Source organism: Coregonus clupeaformis, chromosome 7 (assembly GCF_020615455.1).
Source record: "Coregonus clupeaformis isolate EN_2021a chromosome 7, ASM2061545v1, whole genome shotgun sequence".
Lineage (NCBI taxonomy): Eukaryota > Metazoa > Chordata > Actinopteri > Salmoniformes > Salmonidae > Coregonus > Coregonus clupeaformis.
In genome coordinates, this window is record NC_059198.1 from 24,831,040 (window position 1) to 24,855,927 (window position 24,888).

The following is a 24,888-nucleotide window of genomic DNA, read 5'->3' on the forward strand; positions in this document are numbered from 1 at the left end:
AGCAGCAGTGAGTGGTTGGAATGACGAGGCATTACAAGGAGTGTTCATCAATGCTTTGTCTGAGACTTTAAAAGATGAATTGGTGTCATATGATGAATCGCCTACGCTGGATAATCTTATTTCACTCACTATCAGGTTGGATAATCGGATTCGGGAGCGCCGCCGGGAGAGGAGTGTTAGTTCCAAGCAACCTGTCTGTCATCAACAAACTCCTCCCTGCATCGTCCCTACGGAGAGAGCCGTGTCTTCCCGAGTCGATACGAGGAGCACTGAACCCAAAGCCATGGAGGTGGGTCGTGCACGGTTGTCCTCAGAGGAGCGTGCACGTCGTATTCAGGCTCGGGTCTGCCTGTATTGTGGAGAAGCTGGTCATTTCGTTCCTTCCTGCCCAGTTCGTCCGGGAAAAGGGCCGGCTCATCATTTATGGGAGAAGTTTTGGTGAGCCGAGCAGCGGATTCTTCCTCTTCTCCCCGCATTCTGCTCCAGGCATCCCTCCAGTGGCAGTCCCAGAATTTCTCTGTTAGTGCGCTGATTGACTCTGGTGCCGACGAAAGCTTTTTGGATAGAGAGTGGGCTCAACAAATGGATTTGGAGACTGTTCCTATGGACTGTCCGCTGCAGGCTAAGGGTCTAAATGGACAATTGTTGACCCGCATTACCCATCAGACTGTTCCTGTTTGTCTTAGAGTGTCGGGAAATCATCAGGAGAACATTCAATTCCATATTATCGACTGCCCACAGACTCCCCTGGTCCTTGGTATCCCCCTGGCTCATAAAACACAATCCACACATTGATTGGGTGACAGGTAGCATTGTTTCATGGAGCACATTTTGTCATGTGAATTGTTTGTGTTCTGCTCAGACTCCTGCCAGTACTGTGCCTCAACCTCCACTGGAGTCCATGGATCTTTCTGCTGTTCCTGACGTGTATCATGACCTGGCATCCGTTTTCTGCAAACACAGAGCTACTTCTCTTCCTCCTCACCGGCCTTACGACTGCGCCATTGACCTCCAGCCAGGAGCCCCGCTCCCCAGCAGTCGCCTGTACAATCTCTCCCGGCCGGAGACGGAGGCTATGGAGAACTACATTCGGGACTCCTTGGCGGCAGGTATTATGCGTCCTTCCTCGTCACCTGTAGGAGCGGGATTCTTTTTTGTTGCTAAGAAGGATAAGACCCTCAGACCCTGTATTGATTACCGTGGACTTAACAACATCACCATTAAGAATAAGTATTCTCTACCTTTGATTAATTCTGCTTTTCCCTCCTTCATGGTGCTACCATCTTTACGAAACTGGATCTACGAAATGCGTATCACCTGGTGCGCATTCGTAAGGGTGATGAATGGAAGACTGCCTTCAACACACCCTTGGGACATTTTGAGTATCGGGTTATGCCTTTTGGGTTGTCTAATGCCCCTGCTGTTTTTCAGGCACTAGTCAATGATGTCCTTCGGGACATGTTGAATCGGTTTGTTTTTGTCTATCTGGATGATATCTTGATTTTCTCAGAGTCCTCCCAGGAACATGAACTGCATGTGCGCCAGGTGTTGCAAAGGTTGTTGGAGAACAAACTGTTTGTGAAGATGGAGAAATGTGAATTTCATGTGTCTGAGACCTCTTTTTTGGGTTACATCATAGCTCAGGGGGAGCTGCAGATGGACCCAGCTAAGATCTCTGCTGTCACGGACTGGCCAGCTCCCTCTACCCGCAAACAACTTCAACGATTCCTGGGGTTTGCGAACTTCTATAGGAGGTTCATCAAGGACTACAGCCGCATTGCGGCGCCACTCACCGCTCTCACCTCCATCTCACGACCGTTCGCTTGGAATGAAGGGGCCGAATCAGCGTTCGAAGAACTGAAACATCGCTTCGCCTCGGCTCCCATTCTGATGCAGCCGGACCCCGACCGCCAGTTTGTCGTGGAGGTGGATGCATCCGACACTGGGGTAGGTGCAGTGTTGTCACAACGTTCTCCTGAAGATAACAAACTGCATCCCTGTGCTTTTCTCTCAAGGAAACTTTCTCAGGCAGAGAGGAATTATGATGTTGGAAATCGTGAACTGCTCGCCGTTAAGCTGGCTCTCGAGGAGTGGCGACATTGGTTGGAGGGGGCGGAACAACCCTTCATCGTTTGGACGGATCATAAGAATCTGGCTTACCTCCAGTCAGCGAAGCAGCTCAACCCCCGTCAAGCCAGGTGGGCACTATTTTTTGGGAGATTCAATTTTTCTCTGTCTTACCGTCCTGGGTCACGCAACGTCAAGCCTGACGCCCTGTCTCGTGTTCATTCGGCTGTTGATACTGGTAGTAACCCTGAACCCATTTTGCCTCCTACCTGCAGTATTGCAGTCATCACATGTGACATCGAGGGGATTGTTAGACAGGCTCAACATCATCAAGCTGACCCTGGGAGGGGTCCTCCTAACCGGATGTTTGTCCCTGAGTCTGCTCGCTCCCAGGTACTTCAGTGGGCTCACTCGTCTCCCCTTACCTGTCACCCTGGAGTTTCGCGGACCCTTGACTTTGTGCGACGGAAGTTCTGGTGGGCCACGATGGAGGCGGACACTCGAGCCTTCATTGCTGCTTGTACGGTATGTGCACGAAGTAAAAACTCCACCCAGGCCAGCGCTGGTCATCTACGACCTCTACCTATACCCAGCCGGCCCTGGTCGCATATCGCTATGGATTTTGTCACTGGACTTCCCCCCTCATCTGGTAAGACTGTCATTCTTACGGTGATTGATCGTTTTTCTAAGTTCGCTCATTTTTTGGCCCTACCTAAACTGCCCACTGCCAGAGAGACGGCTGATATTTTGGTTGAACATGTGTTCCGCTCTCATGGTCTACCCACGGATATTGTCTCTGACAGGGGTCCCCAGTTTGTCTCCCAGGTGTGGAAAGCTTTCTGTAAAGCTTTGGGCATTACATCCAGCCTGTCCTCTGGATATCACCCCCAGACCAACGGGCAAGCCGAGAGAGCGAACCAGGAGATGGAGACCGCACTTCGCTGTGTCACTGGGTCTAACCCTGGGTCATGGAGCTCCATGCTCCCCTGGGTGGAATATGCTCATAACACCTTGACTAACGCTTCCTCTGGTTTGTCTCCTTTTCTGTGTGCTCTGGGTTATCAACCTCCCCTGTTCCCTTCCCAAGAGAGGGAACTTGCGGTACCCTCGGTGCAGTCCCACATGCGCCGCTGCTGCAAGGTCTGGAGGAAGGCCAGGGTAGCTCTGTCCCGAGCTTCGGCGTACATGCAGAGGCAAGCCAACCGTCACCGGTCCCAGGCTCCCGGTTACTCTCCTGGTCAAGAGGTATGGCTGAAGTCACGGGACCTTCCATTGAAGGTGGAGTCGAAGAAGATGGCGCCTCGTTTTATAGGACCGTTCAAGATACTGTCTATTGTTAACCCCTGCGCGGTTAAGCTACAGCTTCCTGCCTCCCTACGGGTTCATTCCACCTTTCATGTTTCCCAGATTAAGCCTGTGTCGGTTAGCCCTTTGTGCCCGCCCTCTCGTCCCCCTCCTCCGCCCAAGATCGTGGGTGGGGGTCCGGTCTACACTGTCCGGCGACTTCTGGATGTTCGCCGCCGGGGTCGTGGTTTCCAGTACCTGGTGGATTGGGAGGGTTATGGTCCTGAGGAACGTTCCTGGGTGCCCAGGAGCTTCATTGTGGATCCTGCTCTGGTTCGTGAGTTTCATAGGTTACATCCTGATAAACCCTGTCGGCCGCCAGGTGGCGTCCGTAGAGGGGGTACTGTTAGGCCTACTGCTGCTAGGTAGCTCTCTCTCTGCTCTCCCCCTCCCCTCTGTCTGTCCTTGATTGCAGGAGTGAAGTCTGGTGTGCGGGAGTCAGGGTTCCAGCTGCAGCTCATTCACCATAATCACCTCAGCCTTTAAGACCCGGTCAAACTTTCCACTCATCGTCAGATCATAGTCAAGACGACCATGTTAGTCTCGCTGCCGACTCAACCTGTCTGTTTTCGCTCTTGTGTTTTTTGGACTGTTTATTTACTTTTTCTCCTGTGCCACAGATATTTGGAACCTGACTCCTGCCTCCGCTTCACTCCTGCCACCACCATCCTGCTCTCCACTATCGGGCCTCTCCTTTGGACTCACCACGGACACTAGGACATTACGGTACCACACCTGCCCTGACCTGGATCTGTACCCTCCCTGTAACCTGGACTTGCTCTTCCCCATTTATTGGAAACCTGGACTATTGAACATTATAATAAACCTGTTAAAACTTCTCTGGCTTGGTGTACTTGTCTGCATTTGGGTTCTATCCAGTTAAATCATAACAGATCATCTACAGGGCCACTGTCTGTCACCTACCTGCACATCCACTCCCACACAGTAGCTTCACATTGCTTCTGGTTTAATCCATGAGCTCAACTCCAAAACATTTCATCATCATCATCCTTCAGCTTGTTCCTGGAACTGCCAATCCCCCAGCAGTTCCCCCACCCCTCATTTCTCTTCCAAAAAAATATCCCATCAGAGCACACATGACTGAGCTGGAAAGGACATTGTTATTAAATGATAATGACTTATACATTAGTGCCTCATAGCCTGTCAATTAAGCAGCAGCACTATGCTTTCTCATTTCCCTGTCATTATCATTACTGATATTTGCTTATACATCACCAAGCATCACAGGTGTGAGGGAGTGAGTTGGGAGGGAAGTGGCACAGATATACGAGTGCTTCCCTTAAAGTCAGCCCCAATGAGATGGGCTTTATGTTTATTTATAGAGGCAGGGGAGGCGAGCCGGCAGACCATTAACTTCATCAAAGGGATGGCTGCATCGAGCTGAGAGGAGCTACTCCACACAACGCCGAGGCTGGGCTCAGCCACAGCATGGCAGATAAACTGACTGAGGGATGATGGGAGAGAGGAAGAGGGTGAGAGAGAAGAGGGAGCGAGAGTGGGGGGTGGATAGAGGATTGAGGGTGACTCCCATTCTCTTGTTTCTTTCTCTCTATGGCCGTATGATGTGTTGTATGTCACATACATACATGCATACATACATACATACATGACCTCTCTATAGGAAGTCATTATATGTGATACTTTCACTTCCTCTGTGGTAATGGGCAGCATTTGCCCTGTTACTGAGTAGGCTGTCGTGTGTGTCAAGGGGGTGTGTGTGTACATCTGTGTGTTTATGAGAGAAAGTGTTTTGACAGTGTGTGCCTGGTCTGACATGGCCGTGAGCCATTCTGAAGGTGACCTAGGGTTGCCTCAGTCAGGGCTTCAGACTGACACAACCTCACTGAATCAGTCACTGACAGGAAGAGGCTGGAGGCAACATGGACGCTCTGGCTGTTCTGCTAGGTCACTGCTCTCACTGCTGTTTGTCTATAAACTTTACCTGTTTGTTATGGTTATTCATCCTCTCTAGTAGGGCTGGGCGATATATACAATTAATTGGATTCATTCTAATGTATGTTTTTGCACGATATTCCAAATGCCTGTATCTCAAGAATCAAGTTTTTTTGTATTTTTCATTTTTATGAGCGTTTATGTCCGCTTGTTCTCATGTTGTGTTTTTGGTCTTGTCTTCTTCTGTGCTGTGTGCACCTTGCCATTTACATGCATTGGGCTTATTTTGGACAGATTTTGGCTAGAGTGAAACCTCTCGCTTCACGTCTTCCTCTCTGTTTACACACACACACCAAGCCCCTCCCCCTGCCACTCACACCAATAAAGTTGAAAGATCACTTCTTCCTCTCTGACAAGCGGTTTCAACTCACTATTTGTATTTGAGGTTTGGTCCAACAGAATCGGCCATATGGACACATTGAGACATTATTTTATTGTAATAGAGGAGAAGTTAACCTTTAACGATACAATTTTTATGTCTCAACTACTCAAATTGCGCACAGAGCAGACACTACTAAAACAGGAGTAACATTGATTCTGGAAAATTCATGCTCAGTTTTTCACACGCAGCATTGCAGTACCACGTACCACTAGCAGCATTTTAGCCAAAGACTGTTATACTAGCAGTCTAGTCTGTGTTTTATAAATGTGCAATAATCATAAAACACAATTATATAAGCAATTAGCAACTTGTTCTCAATCTGAAAAATAAGGTAGGCCACTTGATTTCAACATCTGAACAAAGTGGACAGGCTAGCATGCTGTTCAAACAGTTGGAGTTGGACAGAAGGGTGTGTTCATAACAATTCAACTGTTCTGCCTTGTTAGCTGGCAAATAGATCCAAGTTGGCTAAACATGAAATATAAAGATTAGCTGGTTACTCACTAGCACATGGGCTTGTGCTTGAGAGATTGTTTATGAGTCCTGTGTTCATTTTCTCTAATGTCTGCTACAAGAAGTGAGTCATTATTAGCGAATGTGCATTATGCATGGTTCTGGTTACATTTTTTACAAAAAGGCCATTTTCATAGACCGACTGAAAAGCCAGATCAGTCATTATTTTTTGATAAAATAATTACATTATTAGTGGGGCTTATATTTAGCATAATTTCACAGCCCTGAATTCATTTGATTATTGCTGACTGTTTGAAATGTAGTTTATTTTACCTTTAATTGTACAACAAAGCTTATTTAGAGACAACATAAAAACAATTTCGATATATATTGTGAAACGCCCCTCAGTTTGAAAAAAATCTAGATATGTTTTTTAGCCCATATTGCCCAGCCTTACTCCCTAGGGTTGCAAAATTCCGGGAACTTTCAATAAATTCCCTGGTTTTCCAGAAATCCTGTTTGGAGGATTACGATTTCCTGCTTATTCCCTCCTGATTCCAGGAATCCTCCAACCGGGATTTCGGGAAAACCAGGGAATTTATTGAAAGTTCCACGACTTTTGCAACCCTAATCCTCCCTTCCTCTCACTCTCATGATACAAAGCCTGTCCTCCTCTGACACAGTTCAGTTCCACTACCGGTTCCCTGTTCTGTGAAGCAGCTGTGCCTCTGTTCCTCTCCATGGGTGTTCTTCTCCATGTGGCCTGATGTTATTTATAGACAACATGTTTCTGTTGTAACATGATCATATGACTGCTGCGCTTCGCTGTTTCCCTGTTTTAGGACAAAAGACAAGAATAGTTATTGATTCCCTTAGCTTTTATTATTAGGTGTATTTAACTATGTATGACTGCTTTTTCAGTGACTGATTTTAAAGCTTTTTGTGGTTTCCTGGTTGTGATATCTTGGCCTTTGACCGTCTTCACTCAGCTGTGCTCTCTACATCCTCCTGTGCCTCTCACCTCTCCCCCAAATTAACACACACACACCGGTTGCATCACGGCCTGGTACGTGAATCGCTCCGCCCACAACTGCAAGGCCCTTTAGTGGGTGGTGAAGATGGCAGAGTACATCACTGTGCTCCCACCCATCCAGGACATCTACTTGAAACGGTGCCTGAGGAAGGCCCGCAGCATCATCAAGGACCCAACACACCCCAGCCACGAGCTGTTCACTCCCTTACAGTCGGACAGACGGTATCGGAGCATGATGTCTGATACCAACAGGCTCAGAGACAGTTTCTATCCAAAAGCCATCAGACTGCTAAACACTTGAACTGGACTGACCACTTGCTCTGATTCTCCACACCTTAGCACACATGCACTCACACACATATACAGTGCTATGAAAAAGTATTTGCCCCCTTTCTAATTTTCTCTACTTTTGCATATTTGTGATACTGAATGTTATCAGATCTTCAACCAAAACCTAATATTAGATAAAGGGAACATAAGTGAACAAATAACACAACAATTACATATTTATTTCATAAACAAAGTTATGCAACACCCAATTCCCCTGTGTGAAAAAGTAATTGCCCCCTTACACTCAATAACTGGTTGTGCCACCTTTAGCTGCAATGACTCCAACCAAATGCTTCCTGTGGTTGTTGATCAGTCTCTCACGTCGCTGTGGAGGAATTTTGGCCCACTCTTCCATGCAGAACTGCTTTAACTCAGTGATGTGTGGGTTTTCAAGCATGAACTGCTCGTTTCAAGTCCTGCCACAACATCTCAATTGGGATTAGGTCTGGACTTTGACTAGGCTATTCCAAAACTTCCAATTTGTTGCTTTTTAGCAATTTTCATGTAGACTTGATTGTGTGTTTTGGATCATTGTCTTGCTGCATGACCCAGCTGCGCTTCAGCTTCAGCTCACAGACGGATGGTCTGACATTCTCCTGTAGAATTCGTTGATACAGAGCAGAATTCATGGTTCCTTCTATTAAGGCAAGTCGTCCAAGTCCTGAGGCAGCAAAGCATCCCCAAACCATCACACCACCACCACCATGCTTGACCTTTGGTATGATGTTCTTACTGTGGAATGCAGAGTTTGGTTTTCGCCAGGCATTACTGGAACCATGTCGTCCAAAAAGTTATACTTTTGAATCATCTGTCCATAGAACGTTCTTCCAAGAGTCTTGATGATCATCCAGGTGCTTTTTGGCAAACTTAAGTCAACTTTTTGGACGAGATGGGTCCCCGTTATGCCTGGCGAAAACCAAACACTGCATTCCACAGTAAGAACATCATTCATGCTACACACACGTCACAACTGCTGCTACCAGACTCTTGTTATGATTGCCAAATACTGCACAATTTAAACACTTGCCCCCCAATCCCCCCTTCCCCAATACAGGTGTAAATATTGGACTATAAATTGTACTTTCCTGTATTATACTTATGCTAAAATGTTGATTATATTCTACTGAGCCATTTACTTTATGTTCATATTCTTATATTTTATTATTTCTTATTGTTGTTGCATTGTCGATAAGGAACCTGCAAGTAAGCATTTCGTTGGACGGTGTATACCATGTGTATCCCGTACATACGACTAATAAAGCTTGAAACACACACAGTGTCTGGCAGTGTGTTTGATGTGATCAGTGTCTATCACAGCACCCTGTCGCTATGCTAAGAGCAGCCAACAGCAGGAAGCAAAGTGGCATTGCTCACTCGCTTACAAAACCACACCACTCTCCTGTGTGTGTGTGTTTCTGTAGTGTTACTGTTAGTCTCTCTCTAGGCTAGAGAGCAGAACAGGAAGCAGTGGGGTGGGGCTGGGGCTGTGTCGCTCTCTCTCTTCCTACCTCTTTCTCGCTCACTCACTTCGGATTGAGTCTCTTTTGATTCCTGGCGGGAAGGAAGCACATCCCGGATTTGAGGAGGCAGGAATAGCTCTCTGTACTTTGAGTGGCGGTTCAGTTGTGAGAGTGTATAACGGGGCAGAGGGGAGGGGTTGGGCAACACAGAGAGAGCCAGGGTGGGCCATGGCCAGCGAGGGAGCTTTGGCGGACTGCCAAAGGGAGCACACTGCTGCAGACCACCCCACTCACACTGAACAGGACCAGGGGGACGCCGAGTCTTCGGTAGGCACACTCTGTCTGGGCACCATACAACATGGCTGCCTTCCACACTACAGTGTGTTTGTGAGTTTCCTCTCCGCTTTCTGCTTCATGTTCACTTCCTTCTCAAATCATGCCATTTCTGATGACTCATGTCGGAGCTGCTTTTAGTATTGTCGCATTGTTTTCAGCCCCATCTGAGTGGAGAACTGCCTCTATTTAATTGCTCTGTATTGTTCCACTGGAGGGCATTGCTAAATGGCTATAAATGTATAGTAGTGAGTCACATCGTTAATGGTCCGGCCCTTTCCTCTTTCCTCTTATGTCGTTGCCTCTCAGCTATTCTTCTCTCCTCTGTGCCACTGTTGCTCACCTCCTGCCTCAGTATTAGTGGCTGTTCATTTTAAGACGAGTGTGTCTGTCAAACTAGTGTGTTGTATGTGTGTCTCAGTTCTGCTCAACAAGTGGGTGTTCTTCCTGTCTTAGTCCTAAGTCTCTCTATTCCTCCCTCGTCTTTCTCTCTCATTGTATGTTCTCTACCTCCATTTCTAGATGAGTTTAGTGTAGAGAAGGACAGGGCTGGGAGCATAATGAACCTATAGCCTTGGTGTTGTTACGACAGTAGCACCATGCTCCATTTGGCCCACAACTTGTGATCGCGTTGATACCTACAGTACTATTTCCGCTTTATATCTACCTCTGTGTCCCTTCACAACAAATAGCCAAACATTTCTGTGAGCAATTTGACACAACATTAGGTGATCAGGTCCGCTATGTGAAATATTCCCAGATTATCATTACTACTCTGCACTGTTGTTGTGCAGTGTTTCCTGTGTAATAGCCTGTGTAAGTAGCCCTCGAAAGCCCCATAGCTGGGCTTGGCCATGAGAGCTGGCTTGGCTGCAGCCTGCAGCCTGCTATATTGCATTGCAGATGGATTATGGTTCTAATGAGAGTCTGCCTGGTAGGAGCCGGGCTCTGCTCTGTTCTGCCTGGCGTGGTGCTGAACAGGCCAATAGGGACACTGCTGTAATCAGATCTCCAGGCTGGAGCCAGGGCTGGGTCTCTGAGTGGCGTACAGCAGTCAGTCAGTCGTTATGTGAAGGGAGGGACTGGTCTGTCTGTCTGTCTGTCTGTCTGTCTGTCTCCATGTTGTAGGATCTGGGCTCTGTTTGATTGTTGCTAATGTCTGTTGTTGGGGATTTACTCTGATAGTGTTGCATGCAGGGTTGTGTGTGTGTGTGTGTGTGTGTGTGTGTGTGTGTGTATGTGAGTGCATGCATGCAAGTGTGTTTAAATGCATGCAATGCCGTTGCATGCATGTATGTCTGTATTTTTGCCTAATGCCTATCACACTGCCATGTGTGTTTGTGTGCTGTATCTGTCTGTGTGGCTGGCTGAGAGCTGGCGTGCTGACATCGTGTCTGTGTGTATCAGTAGCTCTGAGCAGGAACAAGCCCTGATAGATTGTAGACTCTATTAATGCTGCTCTGATCTGGTTACCATCAGGAGGGGACGTGATCGCTCAGGCCTTGACTCACTTAACGCCTCAGTCTCACTCTGCTGCTCTTGGAGACTCAGCTCTCTGAAGGGAACCGCTCAACTCACTGACTGCTCTTCTCTCTGTCACAACTCCTTTTTAAGTCACAGCCTCTCTCTCCCTGTGTCTCCCTCAGTTTGTCTCTTTCTGCTGCTGTCTTGGCCTGTTATATCTACTCTAGCCATGGATCTACAGTACTTTTACTCTTTGCTGCATTGCAGTCACACAGGATGTGAGCTGAAATGTTGGGCTCTTTGGTTTGGGCACTTGCCTCTGGGACCTATTGGAAACGCGTTAGCCTGCTCTCTCTCTCTCTCTCTCTCTCTCTCTCTCTCTCTCTCTCTCTCTCTCTCTCTCTCTCTCTCTCTCTCTCTCTCTCTCTCTCTCTCTCTCTCTCTCTCTCTCTCTCTCTCTCTCTCTCTCTCTCTCTCTCTCTCTCTCTCTCTCTCTCTCTCTCTCTTCCTTTTCCATGTACAGATGAATGCTCCTCTCTCTCCTAATGTTTGCTGCCAGCTTAGCGCTGCTCAGTTAATCCCTCTGACCTACAGGTCTGTGTGGGAGGCATCTGGGGTCAAAGGTGAACACAACCTAGTCCCTAATTAGGCCCTTTTCCCAGAGAGTGGTTTTGCATCGAATTGGAAATACGGCAGACCTTTGGTTATTGTCTCTCTGCTATCACCGCAATGTCATCTTGGCACAATATGTCGCAATGTATTTGACCAATGCTAACCTATTATCCATTCTCTCTCCCCCTCTCCTCCTCTTCCTCTCCCCCTGTCAGAGTGACCCAGGTGGGCTGTCAGTGCTGGAGCAGCTGGGTCTGGACCAGAGCTCAGACTTCTCTGACTCCAGCATTCAGCAGCACCTGGATGAAGAGAGGGATCGCATCCGCCGGGAGATCAGGTCAGCATGACTATTTAATTACTAATTTACTATTCAATCATTTTTGTGATGTATTGATTAGCTACTCATTGTGTGATACTACTACTTATGAAAAGTCCTTGTGATTTGACTGGATCAGGAAGGAGCTGAAGATCAAGGAGGGGGCAGAGAACCTGAGGAGAGCCACCACAGACAAGAAGAATGCCCAGCAGGTGGACAGCCAGCTCCGCAGCTCCAACCGCAGACTGGACAGCCTGCACACTCAGTTACAGGAGCTGGACGCTCACATCGTGGTCAAAGGAGGGGACGACAACAACACAGGTATCACTGACGGGGATGGAACTATGAAACGAATGGAGCGTAGCCTTATACCATTGGATGGATTCAACCAAAAATTGTAATGTAGAAACATGTTGGCCATTGTTAATAATTATAATAACTGTCAGTTAATACCATGACCTTTGACCCTCAGATGCCCCCAAGTCTCCCGGGGCACGCAGCCGCTCGGCCAATCAGGACCGGATCACGGCTCTGGAGCGCCAGCTCAACATCGAGCTCAAGTGCAAACAGGGAGCAGAGAACATGATCCCCATCTATGCCAATGGAGTCACCAAGGTACTGGACCTGACTGGACCACCTAACCCCTCTAATATATACATCTACTGTACCCTCTCTACAATACAGCCAGCCCCTTCACAATCTCTCTTTCTCACTCCTTTGAGTTCATGTCTCTAGTCAGATGTTCTCCCAGCCTGTACCCTGATTATTCTCTGAGTAGTAAAGGTTAGCAGGGTTGTGTATTTGTGAGCTGTCTGCTATTCCAATGTCCTCACTGTACGGTGTCCCTTGTAGGACAAGAAGATGCATCAGACAGCCCAGCAGATGCTGCAGGACAGCAAGACCAAGATTGACATCATCCGCATGCAGATCCGCAAGGCCATGCAGGCCACTGAGCAAACTGAAGATAACCAGGGTAAATATCTGTCTGTCTGTCTTTTTAACTGTCTGTCTGTCTCTGCCTGCCTGCCTGCCTGCTTGTCTGTCCATCTACCTGTCTGACTGTCTGTCTCTCCATCCCTCTGTGTCTGTCTGATCTAATCTGTACATCGATCGTTAAATATTTGATGAAGTGTGGGTAACAGATCAATGCCCTCCTCAGAAGTGCAGAGTGGTCATTATTATAACCTACTCCACTCACACACAGTTTTGCATTACAGTCCACTCCACTCCATACACCACACACACACTCACACACACACACACACACACACACACACACACACACTCAGGCTCACTTCCACACAGAGTGCAGGTTAAGGCCTTTTTGATGTTCCTGCATCCCCATGATGTTGCCCAACAGCAAAAAAATCCTGCTTCATTTACCCAAGGTTAGAGACAGAGGGAAAGAGGGAGAGAGAGAAAGATGAGGAAACCAATAGTAAGATATGGAAAGCGGGGAGAGAGAACGAGAAAGAGAGTGAGAAGATGGGAAAAGCACAGGAAGCAAAGAGACAGATTTAGGCCCATATCGTTAATGGATCGCTGTGTCTATTTCCCTCTCCCTACCTTCTTCTCTCTACCTTCCTCCCTTCTTTGGATTAAGAATAGATCAGAGCTGCATTTAGCCTCATGAGTCATGAACCATCCCTAATTTAGGACACACACAGATGCACACAAACCCATCAAAACCTCACATTATCTTGATTTTGATTTGCAGTACTGATTACTTTATCATATTATGAAAGATAACTATATACATACTGGTTTAAAGTTGCAGAGTTCGATTAATTTCCCCCACATGTTTTACTTGATCATATTATTATATTAGATGATTATTATATTATTACATTACCCTTACTGAGTATTGTTTACAGTATGCATTTAAAAAACAAAATTAATCAGCTACAGTAAATGGTTTATTATCGCTCTCTCTCTCCCCCTCCCCCCAGGTAAGCCAGACACGTGTGGGGGTGGAGCTGCGTGTGGAGGAGCTGTGGCATCATTACCGTGTGGAGCACGCCATGGCTGAGGGAGCCAAGAACATGCTGAGGCTGCTGGGAGCAGGGAAGGTCCAGGACAAGAAGGCCATGTCAGAGGTCAGAGTTCACACACAGGACTACTGTATGGATCTCACACATGAACGCACACTTAATGCACACATATACAGTGGGGAAAAAAAGTATTTAGTCAGCCACCAATTGTGCAAGTTCTCCCACTTAAAAAGATGAGAGAGGCCTGTAATTTTCATCATAGGTACACGTCAACTATGACAGACAAAATGAAAAAAAAAAATCCAGAAAATCACATTGTAGGATTTTTAATGAATTTATTTGCAAATTATGGTGGAAAATAAGTATTTGGTCAAAAACAAAAGTTTCTCAATACTTTGTTATATACCCTTTGTTGGCAATGACACAGGTCAAACGTTTTCTGTAAGTCTTCACAAGGTTTTCACACACTGTTGCTGGTATTTTGGCCCATTCCTCCATGCAGATCTCCTCTAGAGCAGTGATGTTTTGAGGCTGTCGCTGGGCAACACAGACTTTCAACTCCCTCCAAAGATTTTCTATGGGGTTGAGATCTGGAGACTGGCTAGGCCACTCCAGGACCTTGAAATGCTTCTTACGAAGACACTCCTTCGTTGCCCGGGCAGTGTGTTTGGGATCATTGTCATGCTGAAAGACCCAGCCACGTTTCATCTTCAATGCCCTTGCTGATGGAAGGAGGTTTTTTACTCAAAATCTCACGATACATGGCCCCATTCATTCTTTCCTTTACACGGATCAGTCGTCCTGGTCCCTTTGCAGAAAAACAGCCCCAAAGCATGATGTTTCCACCCCCATTCTTCACAGTAGGTATGGTGTTCTTTGGATGCAACTCAGCATTCTTTGTCCTCCAACCACGACGAGTTGAGTTTTTACCAAAAAGTTCTATTTTGGTTTCATCTGACCATATGACATTCTCCCAATCCTCTTCTGATCATCCAAATGCACTCTAGCAAACTTCAGACGGGCCTGGACATGTACTGGCTTAAGCAGGGGGACACGTCTGGCACTGCATGATTTGAGTCCCTGGCGGCGTAGTGTGTTACTGATGGTAGGCTTTGTTACTTTGGTCCCAGCTCTCTGCAGGTCATTCACTAGGTCCCCCCGTGTGGTTCTGGGATTTTTGCTCACCGTTCTTGTGATCATTTTGACCCCACGGGGTGAGATCTTGCGTGGAGCCCCAGATCGAGGGAGATTATCAGTGGTCTTATATGTCTTCCTTTTCCGAATAATTGCTCCCACAGTTGATTTCTTCAAACCAAGCTGCCTACCTATTGCAGATTCAGTCTTCCCAGCCTGGTGCAGGTCTACAATTTTGTTTCTGGTGTCCTTTGACAGCTCTTTGGTCTTGGCCATAGTGGAGTTTGGAGTGTGACTGTTTGAGGTTGTGGACAGGTGTATTTTATACTGATAACAAGTTCAAACAGGTGCCATTAATACAGGTAACGAGTGGAGGACAGAGGAGCCTCTTAAAGAAGAAGTTACAGGTCTGTGAGAGCCAGAAATCTTGCTTGTTTGTAGGTGACCAAATACTTATTTTCCACCATAATTTGCAAATAAATTCATTAAAAATCCTACAATGTGATTTTCTGGATTTTTTTTTCTCAATTTGTCTGTCATAGTTGACATGTACCTATGATGAAAATTACAGGCCTCTCTCATCTTTTTAAGTGGGAGAACTTGCACAATTGGTGGCTGACTAAATACTTTTTTTCCCCACTGTACACACACACATACAAAAAAAACACACCATTTAGAGCACATTTAAATACACACACACACACACAAACACACACACCATTGTAACCCCCCTCTCTCCTCTCTCCCCCCAGGCCCAGTGTGGTCTGAGTGAGTCGTCCCAGCGCTGTGACCTGCTGAGAGGCTCTCTGGAGCAGCGTCTGCTGGAACTGACGGAGGACCACCCCAAGGCCTGCCTCATCAAGGAGGAGCTGGTGCTGGCCTCCTCCTCAGCCTTCAGCTCCAGACACGGAACCCCCTATGTACACAACCAGTACAGCACCCTCTGCAAGCCCTCCCCACTCACTGGTACATACACTCATAGTCTATCACTGACTCTTACAGCCTCTCTATGCTCTATCACTGACTCTTACTCTCTATAGTCTCTCACTACCCCTCTGTCTATACCTCGCTGAAGGCTCTAACGCATCAGAAACTCATGGATTCAATTGAATATCTCCCACATATCCAGTGTCTGAATTTATAAACCGTTTGAAGCAGGTATGATACTCTCACTTCTACTCAAACATCTCTCTCTCTCCTAGGTACCCTGCAGGTGCGTCTGCTGGGCTGTGTGGGGGTGTTGGATGTGGTCCCGGGGCGCAGTAGAGGAACCCCGGTGGTCTTGCCATGCTACATCCCAGGTGATGGACGCTCCTTCAAACTCAGTGGTCTCTACAGCCGCAGCACCAGCAGCTTGAGCCTCAGGATCCCCAGCAAGACCGACGAACTCTCCTGTAAGTGTGTGGGTCACATATCTGTCCATTTGTGTTGTGTAGTGAGTTTTTAAACATGTGTTATTGTGTTGTACAGCGGAGGTGAGTGCGGTGTTGAAGCTGGAGAACACAATGGTGGGACAGACGTGCTGGAAGACAGTGGGAGAGCAGGCCTGGGACCAGACCTTCACTGTAGAACTAGAGAGAGTAAGAGAGTAAGAGTGAAAGAGAGTGAGAGAGAGTGAGAGAGAGAGAGAGAGTGAGAGAGAGAGTGAGAGAGAGAGTGAGAGAGAGAGTGAGAGAGAGAGTGAGAGAGTGAGTGAGAGAGTGAGTGAGAGAGTGAGTGAGAGAGTGAGTGAGAGAGTGAGTGAGAGTGTGAGTGAGTGAGTGTGAGTGAGTGTGAGTGAGTGTGAGTGAGTGTGAGAGAGAGTGAGAGAGAGTGAGAGAGTGAGAGAGTGAGAGAGAGAGAGAGAGAGAGAACCTGTGGTTGAAACAGTATGTGTGTTGACCCGTGTTTCGCCTCAGTCCAGGGAGATGGAGATAGCAGTGTACTGGAGGGACTACCGCTCCCTGTGTGCTCTCAAGTACCTGAAGCTGGAGGACTTCCTGGACAACCAGAGACACAAAGTTCAGCTGGAGCTAGAGCCTCAGGGCCTGCTGCTGGCAGAGGTACACACACCCTGCCCTGAATACGCATACAGAGACATGCACACACACGCACCAACACATACATCCCTGCTCAATACTGAACTACACTATGTGTGTCAGTGGTGGTCGGTGCTATTTAAGATGAGGGAGGACGATTATTTTTTTTATGAGCAAGGCCTTATTTCTATTACAGCATATTGGATGACTGTCATTCATATTCCATTCACCCAGCTCAATGTAACATTGATAGGTTTAGGCTACTACATGATACTCAAATTTTCCCTATACCCATCATGAGGTTTCTACAACCTAGCCTATGAATGAAAGTTTACAACGTAGGTGCACAGGTCGAGAGAAATTTGAGTAATCAAGGTGACAGACAATGACACATTCAATACCGTCTTGCACACTCTTGCCTGCATCTAGCTGATCGAGGGTGTAATTATTAGTCCAACAGTTGCAAACGAGAGTTTCAATTGGACAAATTCAGGTATGTTTATCCTACACACAGCCTACATCATTGTCACCATTATTAGCTAACGTCATAGTCAACATAGCTACTGAAACTAATGCGTTAGTAAAGGCACTACAATCATGCAGTACACTGTAGTCAGCAAGCAGTTTAGCAGTTACACCAGTGGGCCCCGGTGGCAGTAAATTAATAAACCAAAAGCTTACCTTGACCTAGAAGAGTTCCAGTGTTTGGATTGCCATAGCCAGCTAGCTAACATAGCATCGCTCTCTGTTTGAGCCAGGTGTTTAAGTAGGCTAGCTAAGTAAGTGAAAGTGAAAAAAATACAAAATATCTCTCTCTCTCTTGCTTCTTCATTTTTGAAGAAATTAATTTGTTCAAAACTGTTCAACTATTGTCTTTCTCCCTCTTTGAGTCAACTACTCACCACATGTTATGCACTGCAGTGCTAGCTAGCTGTAGCTTTCAGTACTAGATTAATTATCTGATCCTTTGATTGGGTGGACAACATGTCAGTTCAGTTTATTTTTATGAAATTCACTGAGGAGGATGGACCTCCCCTTCCTCCTCTGAGGAGTCTCCACTGATGTGTGTCTATTTCAGGTAATTTTCTTCAACCCAGTCATAGAGAGAGGCCCAAGACTGCAGAGACAAAAGGTTTTCTCCAAACAGCATGGTAAGAGAAGCTATTCTCAGAACAGCGTGTTGTGTTTGTGTGTAACATTTTACATTTTAGTCATTTAGCAGACGCTCTTATCCAGAGCGACTTAGAGTTAGTGAGTGCATACATTTTTTTTTTTTCATACTGGCCCCCCGTGGGAATCGAACCCACAACCCTGGCGTTGCAAACGCCATGCTCTACCAACTGAGCTACACGGGTAACGTCTTAGATAAAGCCCCATCTTGTTCTGGATGTTGTCAGCAGCTGCCAAGCCTGGCAACATATATCCTAGTATCCCTATAGGGCTCACACCTGCATCATCTGACTGACGCCCCACTGAGTAGCATGGAGTTGCCCTTAGACACTGATCTACAGTCAGTTTAGTGTTTCACCCCTAATGGGTCACATCAGGGTTGGGGGAGGTCCTAGATCTGTGACTATAGGCAACCTCCACCCAGAACCCACTTTGTACCTCTCTGTGCTCTGTATTGCCATCTAGTGTTGGAATCGGCAGTGCTGTAGATTCATCTGATGGGTTGAGGTGGCTTTAATGCTTTGGAGTATGACAACTTGAGTGCATCAGGGTTGAAACTTCTTCAGTGCATCAGGACTGGCCAATCCTAATGGATTGAGTAAACCATGTTAAAAGCTGCTGCATGAACAGGATATATTGCATTTCAGGGGGATTTGTGTTTATCAGTATATCATATTGCCTTGTGGTTATGTTGTGTGTGTGTGTTGCGGTTACTGCTATGTGTGTGTTGGGTATGTTACAGGTAAAGCGTTCCTGCGTGCTCGTCAGATGAACGTTGACATCGCCACCTGGGTCCGCCTACTGAGGAACGCCATCCCTTCTGGAAACAACATTCCCAGCTACACCCCACACACACACTCACGCTCACACTCTGGGTAAGGCGCACTCTCAGTACTGTACACAATACTTCAGACAGCAAGTACAACATATACTGTACATGGGGAAACTGTTGACTGCTATTTCTGTGTGTGTCGCAGGGAGATCTCAGTGGAGAAGCTGACTCTGGGGAGCGACTCTCCTCCGAGGCCTGACATCAGGGGAGACGTTGTTGACACACCTCACCTGGTGAGAAGAAGAGAAGGGAGGGATGAAGAGAGGGATGAGGGAGGGATGGGAGGATGCAGCAATGGAGTGATAGCCATCTCTGTAGTATCACATTCCCTTTGGCCATTCCCTCCAGACAGCCTTTGGCTAGAAAACAGTGGTCCAGACATATTGGACTATTAGCCTAGGATGAATCTGGAGCTAGACAGAGCAGGGCCTGGGAGGGAGGAGAGGAGAGAGGGAACAATAAGAAGGGAAAGAGAGAAATCCACACTAATTAGACCAAATTGGATCGAGGGAGCTTTAATTCGATCAAAGCCCAATCTGTGTTAGATTCCCAGTGTGTAAAACACGATTGGCATGAGCGGACAGAGAGAGAGGGACAGAGGGAGTGAGGGAGTGAGGGAGTGAGGGAGTGAGGGAGGGAGGGAGGGAGGGAGGGAGAGGTAGAGAGATGCAGAGGGGGGGAAGGCCTGGGTAACAGATGGTGTGGTCAGCGGGGCTGGGGGATTACTGGATTAATTACGCTGTTTTTTTAGAGAACTAATTAACAGTAACGAGGGAACGAGGAAGAGAGGAGAAGAGGAGGGGATTGAGCAGCCAGCCAGCCAGCAGGGAACTGGCTACTAATAATGAGGAGGGTCAGAATTACTGTTGGCCTGTCATTCTCTCTATCTATCCCTCTCGCCTCTTTATCTCTCTCTCTCTCTGTCTCTCTTTTTCTCTCACTCTCTGGAACAGCCTGTGATCGAGCCCTTCTCCCCTCCGGACCTCGCCCAAGAGCGGCCAACCAGAACCCTATCCACGAGTTCCCTGCGCAGGTACAGCACCATGCAGAGTTGGCCCAGTGTGTCCTCACACACACACCTGAGTACATCCTCTCACAATATGGCCCCCACAGTATGATGCTGGAGAAACACACCCACTCACAATATGGCCACATTTACATTTACATTTTAGTCATTTAGCAGACGCTCTTATCCAGAGCGACTTACAGTTAGTGAGTGCATACATTTTTCATACTGGCCCCCCGTGGGAAACGAACCCACAACCCTGGCGTTGCAAGCAACATGACCTCACCTCCTCCATAACACATGTTACTGTAGCCAGGCAGACATATATCACCGCAACATGCTTTCTATAGAAGTGCTAGGTAGGCACAAAACATCAGATAATACTGCATCCTATTCCTTCAACTAGCAAATGACCATTCAACATGAGTAAAGGCTATTTCAGTGATTGATCATTATTATTTTCTTTGTGTCCTAATATTAGACAGAGCAAAGGCCCTCTGTGTCTGGAGGACTTCAAGCTGATTGCTGTGCTGGGCAGGGGACACTTTGGCAAGGTATGTGTCCTCACATCTTTAATATCCTCCCTGTGTTAGGACGTTCTCTATCCAGAGGATTTAGAGATTTAGATGTTTTCCAGGTGTTGTTGTCAGAGTACAAGAGGACAGGCAGTGTGTACGCTATCAAAGCCCTGAAGAAGGGAGACATTGTGGCGCGGGACGAAGTGGACAGGTAAGGATCAACACTAGAATGCAACACAGGCCAAGACAGAACACAGGCAACACAGGCCTACTATATCATGCCTCTCTCAGACATTATATGACCTCCATCATGGTGAAAATAATACGACTGGATTATATGCCACAAAATTATTGTCAACACAAAAGTGATCACCAACAAACCATGTTAAACATATACACTGTTTACATGCTGTACTTGACATTACACAATTGTCTCTCTTTCCTGTTGTCTTCTGAGTCCATCATTCTCTCCTTCTCCTCTCCTCAGTCTGATGTGTGAGAAGCGTATTTTTGAGACGGTGAACAGCTCCCACCACCCCTTCCTGGTCAACCTGTTTGCATGTTTCCAGACCCCAGAACACGTGTGCTTCGTCATGGAGTACACGGCTGGGGGCGACCTCATGATGCACATCCACGCAGACGTCTTTACAGAGCCCCGAGCCGTGTGGGTACCGCTGTGTTTTTGTGTGTATTTGTGTGTGTACTGTGTTCTACTGTATGTGTAACGGAACATGGGGGAGGAGCAGGCATGCTTTGAGTTATGTGTATTTGTGTTCATATGGTTGTATACTGTATACGTACTCATATCCACCCACAGTCTGCTGTTACTGTCGTGTGTGTGTGTGTGTGTCTCCTGACTTTGTGTGTGCGTCTGTCTGTTTGTCTGTCTGTCCTGCAGGTTCTACGCAGCCTGTGTGGTTTTGGGCCTGCAGTTTCTTCATGACCATAAGATTGTGTACCGGTGAGTACTCTGGGTAGACATGAAACACAGAACACATGAAAGACAGACACCCTCTCATCCTCCTACCCCTTCATCCTCAGAGTACTCATCCATTTTGAATGAATATTCATCCCTCCTCCTCAGGGACCTTAAACTCGATAACTTGTTGCTGGATACACAGGGCTATGTGAAGATAGCAGACTTCGGGCTCTGCAAAGAGGGTATGTTCTCTATAACTTATTCATCATGTCTCCAGAGCTCTGTAAGGATGGAAGATCATAGCGGTTGTAGTTTGGAGTACTTTTGAGTATTTTTATTGAAGCCTCTTTTTGCTACTATGCTCATGTTTTTTGATATTTCTGACTCAGATGGTCTCTCTCTCTCTCCTTCCTCTCTCTGTTTTTCTCTCACAACAACCTCTTTCTCACTGCTTCTCTTTCCTTCCCTTCTTCTCATTCCTGATCTCTCTCTACCTCCCCAGGGATGGGCTATGGGGACAGGACCAGTACGTTCTGTGGTACTCCTGAGTTCCTGGCTCCAGAGGTTCTGACAGACACCTCCTACACCAGGGCAGTGGACTGGTGGGGCCTGGGAGTACTGGTGTATGAGATGCTGGTGGGAGAGGTAAGAGACTTGACTCTAAAAACCTCTTCAGAGAATTATATAAATATGACCATACATATTTAGCCATATTATTTAGACATGCTCCGGAACTTTGGCGACTACTTAAGTATTTGGGCTAGATGTGTCAATGTGTAGTTCATACATCATTAATTTGCAGAATTACTGTCTTACCTCAATTAGCCACAAAATCCCTAGTTTAAAGCAACAGTTTTTCTGGAAGCTGTGCTGCACCATTTTCCCTCACGTGGGCCAGCCCCCTAGCAATTCGAGTTCAACCAATGAGCTTCAGCTCCTCGCCATATGAGTGACAGCTAGCAAGATGGACATGATGCACCCACAGCAGAGCGAGAGAGAGATCAATGACGTAGTATGCAGTTTTCGGGGACCACTTTTGGACGCTACTTTCAGAACTACTGGCTAAAAAGTATACAAAAGTACCGGAGGATCCCTTTAATGGGTTAAGCCCTCACCTTTAAAATAATATATACTTTAAGCCAGTAATATATACTTTAAGCCTTTATGGTAATACAGCACTTTAGTCTATATTACAGAAAGTGATGTGTGTTTGAGCCATATGTCACTAGGCATGGCTGGTAGGATGGCAATGACGAGGAACAATGACAGAAGTCCAACACGCAGGGGCACAGCTTAAGCCAGGCTGGCATATTTATTCAAAATAAAAGGTTCACAAAGATTGTTCTTAAACTGTAACTGAAAACCCCCCCTCCCCAAAAAAGAAAAAAAAACAGAATTTAGACTACTACCCAGTTTACCAGCTTCACAATGTCCATGGGCTTCAAACAAATGTCTGTAGAGCTCTTCTCGTGCTGAACTGAACCAGCACCTTATATGCCCCAGGTGTATTGCAGCCTATCAAGGCTGAGTGGCTTCAGGTGTGGGGCGTAGCACTACAGCATAGCTTGCTGCAGCCTAAAAATGCTGGTTGTGGGGCGTGGCTGACACTCCAAACAGTGGCATTCCCCGGGCCACATGACCGGGGCGCCACAATAGGTTAAATGGGTGGCTGTGAGCGTGACACTGTGGCCTATGTGTGTGTCAGTCTCCATTCCCAGGTGATGATGAAGAGGAGGTGTTTGACAGCATAGTGAATGACGAGGTGCGCTACCCTCGCTTCCTCTCCACAGAGGCCATCGGCATCATGAGACGGGTAAGCTCCTCCCCCAACACTCACATCCCACCAATCACCAGTGGAGCAAGAGATAATCACATAGATTGACGTGGTCAGTCTAATCACTGTAAAGGTGGAGCCATGTTGCTTTTAGTTTTCAGTCAGTGGGTTTGCTGTGAAAGTGTTTCTGATGTATTTTCAGCTGTTTGCCATCTGTGTGTGTTGCTAGCTATTGTTTGGTCTGTGCTGTGAGTTGTTATGTCTGGGTTGAGGTGTTTGTTGTTTTCTGTTGCCAGTTGTTGAGGAGGAACCCTGAGCGGCGCCTAGGATCTGGTGAGAAAGATGCCGATGACGTCAAGAAACAGCCTTTCTTCAGGGTGAGTTGCTCTCTCTCTCTTTCCCTCCCTCAGACACAGACCCACACGTCATTAGTTAACATTCCTTATAAACCACTTATTAAACTCTTGTTATGTAATCAATGAGCCTGTTAAATAGTTTCAGCATCTGCTCCTACTCTATTTGGTACTATAATGTTAGGGGTTGCTGTTTTTAGTTGCATGAGCTGCCCAACAAGCATAGATGATTAAATTCACCTGGATTAAATTCATTCTCTCTGTTCTCCCTCTCAGGGTGTGGACTGGGAAGCACTGCTGCAGAGGCGGCTCCCGCCCCCGTTTGTCCCCAACATCGGGGGGAGGGAGGACGTCAGCAACTTTGACGAGGAGTTCACCACCGAGCCCCCTGCCCTCACGCCACCCCGCGAACGCCGCACCCTCTCCCGCAAGGACCAGGACTGCTTCAAAGACTTTGACTACGTCTCTGACCTCTGCTAAGGGTCAAGGTCAAACTCTCCCTTTAGACTGTGAGTGGAGCTGACGAGGGACTCTGCACTGTGAGAGGGATGTTACCAGGAGAGGCTTACTGCTGTTCTGTCCTGTCTGAACCTTGAAGAGGCAGAAGAAAGTTACGGGAGGATGTGAATGCGTGCTGCGCAGATACATTGTAAGGGATCTACTGACCTTTAATGGATTTCTGGAGTGACTTTTATAGTGGGCAGGATGATACATGAAGATAATCCGGATGATGTAACGCTCAGTGGATGAGTGCTGATGGGGCACAGTGTCTGTGCAGCATAGCAACACTGGAACTGAGTGAAGTCTATTTCCCTAAAGAATGAATGGATCTTCTCTGCAGACGATACAGTTGGTGCAGGGATCATCAGATATCATTACTCTCAAATGGACCTATCTCTATTGCCTTTCTGCCTGCTATCTCTCCTCACCCTTTATCGTTTGAGGCTGCTTACTGTTTCTGTGTGTAAGTTCTGATCCTGCCTCAGTCTATTCCCATTGCTGTCATATAGAGTCCTGCACCTCTCACAAATGACCACAGGGGGGAGCCATAGAAAAGGTCAAAAGTGTTCCAGAGAAATTGAGGAGATGACCAAGTGGGGTGCAGACTCAGTGTATGACGAATGTCAAGGGGTGCTAGTGAGGATGATGAGGGTGGATGGAGGAGGGTTGAGGTGTTTTTCTGTGTGTGTTTGTGCTGGGTCACCACCATGTCATGTTACCCCTCGTCTTCAAATGGGATACTCCTCTACTCTCCCCACTCGGTACGTCAATGAGTTTTATCTTCAATCATTTAGAATTATTTTTCAAATAGTTTTCTGTGATTTTAGTTTCATTCTGGTGTTTGATTTGTCAGTCATGCCGATGTTATGTCTGGACCTGTGACTTAGTAAAAATGTGAACCCAA

The 24,888-nt window shown here is 46.9% G+C and overlaps 1 pseudogene; it reads left to right on the forward strand.

The window, feature by feature from the left end:
• Positions 1-9,060: 9,060 nt before the first annotated feature.
• LOC121569436 lies at positions 9,061-24,888 on the forward strand (annotated as a pseudogene).